General features: G+C 29.1%; 1 pseudogene; it reads left to right on the forward strand.

The window, feature by feature from the left end:
• The first annotated feature begins 968 nt into the window (after nucleotides 1–968).
• Nucleotides 969–2,103, forward strand: LOC149563639 (protein DOWNY MILDEW RESISTANCE 6 pseudogene; annotated as a pseudogene).
• The last annotated feature ends 6,452 nt before the right edge of the window (nucleotides 2,104–8,555 follow it).

The following is an 8,555-nucleotide window of genomic DNA, read 5'->3' on the forward strand; positions in this document are numbered from 1 at the left end:
ACAGTTTGAACAATAGCTTGTGCAACTGACCAGCATGGTATTGGGAAATTGGGAAAATCAACCCAAAAAAGGACCTTAAGTTTGCTATCATTAGAGACTATAAAGTCTTCATACCAATGCTAAAAAACCTAAAGTGATGACCTAATAGAGCAGGGGCCCCAAGTGAACACATGTTAACCCTAGCCAGGGTTATCATAATAGAACAAGGAAAAATTCATGGCGAGACTCTGAACCCCCTCAAGAAGGACACCCTAGAGGTTTTAAATTTTTGAAAGCCACTCTCAAACATGATTTTAGAAGAAGTGTGGCAAAAAAAGTAGCCTATCAAGATCTGTTATTCAATCCATGCACATGTAGTATCAAAATCTTTCACATTAAGCACAACATGAGGGTAGTAATTACCTCATGAACCAGATTGGGGATGAACTTGTGTAGATGTTTTCTCGAAGGATCCATTCACACTAACAAATGCAAATCCAAAACTAGTAGTAATTTTTGGTTGGAGAAGGATGAGGTCACTATAACCTAAACAATATCTTGTGGTAAATGCAGAATGACAGGTATAAAAAATGAATAGTTTTAGAAAAGAATTATATAAACCCTAGTAGAGCACATTCTCACTCACATGTTACCTTCCTAAGTTATAATGGTTATAACTAATAAGATAGCCCTAGGACCGAGTTTTATGATGTTACTCAACCTATTTCATTACATCAATAAACTACTAAAATCAATTTGAAAAATTATGTTTCTATGAAATAAAATATTTATCTTGTAGTTAGGGAACACCTACATGTTTACAAATTATCTTGTAAAAGTAATATGAAAATAATATCATAAGAATAAATTAATTCAGTAAAGAATTATGAAGACAAGGATTACAATAGTTTTAATAAAATTCTCTATAGGTACATCCCAATTTGTGCTAGTTTACACATCTAACAAAATGTAGTGCTTTCCAAATGGATATGGAAAAATAGTTGTTAGCAGGAGACACAATATTATAAGAGGGGAGAAGTAGTTGCAAAAGTTAGTGAGTCATGTTTCTTGATATTAATCATTGTCATAAGATTCCAAAGGATTATATCAGACCTCCAACAGAGAGGTGACAACTAAATCAAGTTGCTTCTTTATCGAACATTTTAGTACTAGATTTAGTTCAACTTGATGGCTCCAATAAGAATTTTCTCATTGAAAAAATTAAAAGTGGTTGTCAACAAGATTTATTTTAGGTGCAATTTAAGTTTTTAATTATTGAGTTTCTACCATTTTCTTAAAGCTTGTTTCTAGATTTGATTGTGTCTGTTTTTATTAATGTTTTTAGATTTCATTGTGCATGTTTTCCTTAGTGATTTCAATCATCATAATTTCAAAAAAGCCAATTTTATGGCAAGTACATTGTTCAATTAGAATTCTATTATTTCAAATCACTCATAGTTTTCTTCTTGCTCATGGAGTCTCTAAGAAATTCATCAACCAAATGCTTGAAGTTTCAAAATATTTTTTCAGTATGCCCATTGAGAAAAGAGAGAGGTTATATTCTAAAAACCCTTCTAGTGTTATACGCTTGTCAACTATCTTTAACATTGAAAAAGAGAAAGTCTACAATTGAAGACAATTCTCGAGGCACAATTATTATCCTTTAGAGAAATATGTTGACACCTAGCCATTACAAGCACTTTCTTATAGGTACTTTTCATTCCAATTCTCCATCATTTCCTTCTCACTATGTCTTAAACATTGTTGATTAATATAGCTATGATTTATTTGTTCGTGCAAGGACACAATTGAAAAATATGGCTTGGAGGTAAGAGCTCTAGTTTTACACTTGCTACCTGCCATTTCTGAGCACATTGGAGTTGAACAAAATATTCTTAAGAAACTCTTGGAAATCAGGCTTAACATATGGCTATCAATTATTATCTACAATGCTCTTATCTTGATCTCACATTTAGGTTACCAGCTCATTCATATCCCAATGCTCTCACAATTCTTCTTCAAGGTGATGTTTTAGGTCTTCAATTCTTCAAGAATGGACAATGGCTCTGTGAAGTGCAACCCATATCTACTACTTTTGTAGTCAACATTAGAGACCAATTATAGGTATACTGCGTACATCACAAAATGAGAGAACCTTTTTTTTTTGATGTATTTTTTTAGCACCCAATAGATTTTTTCAATTCTCAACTCTTTTCTTGGTAGGTATTGAGAGATACAATAAACAAAAGTGCAATTCATTAGGAGGTAGTGAATGTAGTTGAAGCACTGCTCTAAATACTGGTATTTTACTACCATTTTTGTGATGTAGTAATATTTTTTGCTTCATCATTAATCATCAGTGATAACCTTGTCCAATATAGAAAGTTTACATATCACGAATACTCAAAGAAGTTCTAGATTAAAACTCTGAAGGAAATACTTTCTTCAATTTCTTTACTGTTGATTCTATAAATGTATTTCTACTGATAGGAGATGGTACCACATAAAAATAACACTTGTTTAGTTCTCTAGTGTGACAGGATCTTCATTAATGTCACATGTTTAATTAATTCTATTTCCATAATTGTTTGGTCCTCTTTTCATTACACTTCTTCTTGTTTCCATAAATTCCAAACCCCTGACACAAACCCGACTAGTATCAATGTAGTTTTATTCTTTTCATCTTGAAGTTCATAAATTAGATTCATGTGAGGCATTTCTCATTGGCATCTATGAAATGGGATAACATGGCATAGGTGCCATATTTTAAATAGTTTCTTTGGAATCGTAACTTGGAATTATTTTAGGACTACATGAAGTGCAATTTTTTCACTAATGAGTATCGTATTATTACTCTAGTAATTAATTACTTAGGTTCACATATAGGTGAGATTTAATAGTAGATATAGACCTAAGCTTCTATTTTTATTTCCATATATCCACGTACGGTATACCAGAACAAGTAAATTATAAAATGAGACTTATTTATATAGAATTGTCATAGTACATATAATAATTTGTAAAGCTTTTTAAAAATAAGTCAAACCATTATAATAAACTAGTATGTCTTAATAAATTGTTTTTTAAATGGTAAAAGGTACATGACTATTTGAAAGGAAAGAAAGAAGTTAAGAAAACCTTTAACCTTATTTGTAGATTTATGTCCATTAAATATACATAAATTAATATAGGGACATTACTCTAGTTACATAATTTATGAAATTTATAAGGATTATTCTTCAATTCACTCAATTTGAGCTTTTCCTTTGTGTGTTTCTCTTTTAGTTTCCTTTATAGTAGCTACAATTTGCTTGTTTGACTTCATATTTGATTGTCCACTATTTTCCTGCATAGGCTTTCCTCTTGAATTAATTTAAGTTATCAATAAGACTTGAGAATATTAATCTAAATTTTAAAGGAAATTTAGTCTAAGTCATCAAAGGTTAACCTTTTTATTTAGTTCAAAGAGGAAGCGTCCTATATATTTCCATTATGATACCTAAGAATTCTAATCTTTGCCTTATTCTCATAATCAAGTTATGATATTTATATTATATTGAATAAACCCATTATAAACATGTATAGTTCATCACTAGAAAAATAAAACTCAACAAGGCTGGTCCTCTTAAGGATGACAATTGTGAGGAGATGAAACACTTAGAGGATGTTACTAATTTAACACAACACCTCAAGTTCCTTGTTGAATATATAGAAAATATTAACTAGGTCTCATGGCTCTAGCGCTCTCTATTTTCTATTTTCTTTTGTTTTTCTACTATGTTAGTGATTTATGTTTTATTCTTTCTTGGGCATAGTTGTTGTGATATCACTCATAATTTTGACATAGAGTCTCAAGATTTATATGTATTATGTTGATCCCCACACTTGTTAGGGCTAGAAGACTCTAGCAATTTTTAGTAGTTATTGTAGTTTTAGTAGTGTTGTTTTGGATGGTATTATTATATGCTCTTTGAACTTGTGGCAATTTTGATTTATTTTGATATCGATAGGGATCTAGTTGTTTGGGCTAGAGGAGTTCTTCTCTGGTGCTTGGCTATTATGGCCAAATGAAATTAATTTTGAAGTCTAATTTTGTTTTCTAGGTTCAGGACCCTTATTCTACCTCTTCTAATAAAAAAAATACCATCTTAATTGAATATTCTCATGATTAGTCATATTTTTAATTTCTATACAAGTTAAGTATTGCATCTAGGCTATTAGATACAATTTTAGTGTTGAATTTAAATGTATTATACTTAGAGTTGTTTGTTCTATTTATAGCTTACTCCATTATACATGATATTATCATTTTTTATCAATTACATTATATCTCACCTAATTACAATTCTATTCTTTGTAATTACACCTTTATCATTACAATAAACTTCACTGATTTAATGTTTAAGGATATTTTAGCCATTGATGGATTATCCATGCATTGGAAAATACCTTCAAGTTCCTATCCTTTTTTAAAATTGTAATATTAATACTCCTATTGAATGTTAATCCATGTGTTAATATGGCCTGTTGATTTGTATGAATGTATTATAATTAGATTATTGATCTTTGAACATTATTTTAAGGTTATAAATGTAGGATTGTATGACTTAATTATCCTTTATGAGAGAATCCTCGCCATCCTCTCATTTGTTGGCTAATGTATCTACTTCTTCATTTCATTCTCAATATATATTTTTAATACTAGTTTCTTCAAATTTATCATCTTTTAAAATATATTGCAATTTAATAATAATTATTTTTAATTAGATTTGTTACTATATGAATATATACATTTTATTGTATATCAATTACAATTAGTAAAGTTTATTTATTTTTTATCTATTATAAATCAAAACTGAACAACTACTACCTATTAGAGTTTCTTCTTATTTTGATTAGATACAACTCTTGAACAACATGTATTTCATTTGAAACTAGAGTGCTCTACCAACTGAGTTACTAACCCCTCTTGGAAAACCCATCTTTAGTCCTAAATTAGCTTATTTTTAGTACTTTGAAGAGACATTATTGATGCATGTGGTTTCTAACCTGGATCTGATGCCACTTGTAAAAGTTGTAGCTAATTCAAATTAGCTATTAGTCAAACTTGAGACTACCTATTTATTATCAATGTGTTTTAACAAATAAGCTACTATCCTTCCATGTCTAGTCCATCTTTAGTCCAAGTGTGGCTTATTCTTCCTTATATATGATATTCTACCTTCAAATTTTTGAAAAGACAATTACGGGTTATCATATATTCACATCTAAGATATTGTCAAAAAAAGTAAGACCATTGAAACATCATCTTAAAATTTGGAGAAAAAGAAATGGTCTACATAAGTTTGGGTAATTAAGTCATAATTAAATAGTCTCAAATATTTTTTGATAAAAGATAAGAAGGGCTATATGCCCATCTCATTTACATGGGATGTGTAGATGCAAGAAAGGTTTCATGGAATTTTAAATGAGGTGTGATATATAATAAATTCATAAGATGAAATAAACTAAGGAAGCATTTAAACTAAGGTATCAAATATGAGTATGATGAGATTTACATTTGGAGAGGACTTATATTCTTGACATTATTGATTGAGTAAATGGATTACAAAGTCCTATAATGTATAATAAATCGAGACACAATAAAATAAATGCTCAAAGAATGTTGACTTGTACACCCTTATCAAATTTGTATAGTTTAAAAAGCTACAAAATTATATAGTCCAAAGAAAATACATTGTAAAAATATATGTATATTTTAAGATAATATTTGATTGTTGTTTGAAAAGTCAATTTATCCTTTTAGCTATGGTATACACAATTATTTTTATCAAGAATAGTATTTTGGTTATAATGAAATCAATTATTGGAGATAGAAATCTTATTATTAGTTATGAATAAAAATGAATTAAATGAATAACATATCATGGAACATATTTAAATAAGTTGTGAAATTTTGTACTAATAAACCTCATAATGTATAGTACTAATAGTAAGTACTTACCGACAAGAGCCTACAACACAATGGTGACTTGTGAGCCTCTCATATGGGAGCTCTTGATTTCGAATATACTCAAGCTTAACAAATAATACCAATTGATTTCAACAAATAATAATTAACCTAGGCTTCAACCCATTACCAATAAAAAAAACACTTACTTTCACGCTCATTTTAGAACAATTTTTAACTGACTTTATGTTAGGATTGCCTATTGCACTTAATTATTTATTCAAGTTAAATCAAGGTACTACTCTTTCTTCAATCATGCTCAAAACTCTAAATTAGCTCTAATTTCTATGTATAATTTATTATTTACCTACCCATTTACATAATTCATTTCCCTCCTAAGTCCTGTTAAATCAAGAAATTAATATCAATTGTCAAAATTAACTATAAATCTAAATCATTGATCATTAGATCTTTTCAGTATAGGTCTAATAAGTTCCACACATACATTGGAGGTTGGTAGTTTCTAGGATCCCATGTAAAGGTGTTTACTCTTCCTACCTAATTTGGTTGTCCTTCATGAATTTAGACTTTGAAATCACTATCAAAGTAAACTTATTACACTTATTTTCCTATCCATCCATCAAGTTCAAAAAATCCAATTTAAATCAATCAATTATAAAGAATTTTAATTAGTTCAAAATATCAAGAATTAATTGAAGGTGTTTATCATTCATCCATCAAAAAATCAAGCATTTCTTTTTATCATCTAGATTTTGTGAACATAAAATGTAATAACTTAATGTGAGCATAAAATATAATAGATTTATTGATTGATTATTATTTGCATTTTATAATTTTATATTACATTTATGTGGCTTTATAAATCCATTTATTACCCTTAATAAACATATATAGTAATGCAACTACTCGCAATGATTTTTTTTTTTTTACTAATATAAAATCTACCCAATTAATTTAATTTTCAACATTCTCCTCCTTATTAAATTATTCTGAACAAGAGTGGAAGTTGCAATGTTTTCAAATCAACCCTCTCTAGACTTTAATAAATAACCTTCAACAATCCTTTTTTCTCACTCAATAAACACCAAACTAATCGCATTAGTGGATCTCTTGATTCCAACCTCCCTTGCACAATGTGACAAATTTCCTACTAAACTCTACATCTCCTCAGAGTGTGTCTAATTCCTCTTCCTATACTACACATGGGATGCCTTTCCCAAGAAATTTCACATCTCCTCCAAGTGTATCTAATGCCTCCTCTGATGCTATAGAATTAATCATCATTGGTATGTTAGCTCATGAGACATCTTTCCTTTAAAATTTCACATCTCCTCTACGTGTGTCTAACACCTCCTCAAGTGCTCAATAAATCATAAAATCCTATACCCTCTCACTCCTTATAAGTACAATCATGTTGCTGAGCCCCCTCTTCTCTTTAAGGACACAAGTATGTCAAGTACCTTCTTTTCTTTCAAAATGAATATGCCAATCCCTAGCTTTATAGGGACATAGATAGTAGCTTCTCATGAAAGAATCATCATGGAGTGAGAAGTTAGTGTGAGATGATGAAAAACCTCCAGCCTCTATTGCCTCTAGCCTTATATGAAATCTTATTAATATTTATCTATTTGATGACTTGTTTAGTCTTTCAAGACCTTTTCCCATTTGATAAATATAGTGTCATAATTAATGGTTGGCATATTAGAAACAAAGAAAACATTTTTTTCAAAGTTCCAAGAAAAATTAGTAAATGAATTTGTGAAGGTTATAGAATTTGGAAACACTAAACATTGAACAAATACCAAAAATGACAATCCTAAAAATTTCAAAATGTACTAATATTTTCTTGATGGATGTATAGTAGCCAAAAAAAGTGATCAAACCCTAATTTATTATGTACATGTATGGAGGAATCCATTAATATATCTACTCTATTTCATAAGGAGAACTATACACACCAAACAATATTGTCTATACCTTTAAACATACAAAATGTATCACAGCATTACACATTATGACATTTTTTGTTCAGAGACTAATATGAAGCTAGGATCATTACAATATTTTGTGGGCACATGCCACCTCATTTCATTAGTGGTTCACAACCTTTAAAAATATTGAGTCTTCTAGTGTGAGCTAAATATAATATAGGTAAGTTTGTTATCACAAGTTTCTAATAGCTAGAAGATCTTGTATGAAATGGAATAAAAATTTATAATGTATTATATACATGCCAACATTGAAAAGGTTACACTACAACCATCATAGTTTATTCATGTGACACAAGATATTTTAGATGAATTTATTATAACTATTCCCTAAGGAATCAATACAAAAACAAAAATATATATCATTACTATGCAAAATATGAATACAAATTTTTAAAGCAAGGCCAAACAATCTCTTCTACTTTGTACAATATATTTTGCAACTACTCAAACAATCATCATTGAGTTTTTGTATTTCTCTTTACAACCCATTATCCAACTTTAAAATTGATGTTGTGCTATATTGGCTTTGTAAAAATTATGATGATTACTTTGAAAATAAAATACATGATACTAATTTTCCAAATAGAATAAGAAGTTGTAGACAATAAAAGTAA

This window comes from Cupressus sempervirens, chromosome 4 (assembly GCF_028749045.1).
Source record: "Cupressus sempervirens isolate cs-2001-9-10 chromosome 4, ASM2874904v1, whole genome shotgun sequence".
Classification (NCBI taxonomy): Eukaryota; Viridiplantae; Streptophyta; class Pinopsida; order Cupressales; family Cupressaceae; genus Cupressus; species Cupressus sempervirens.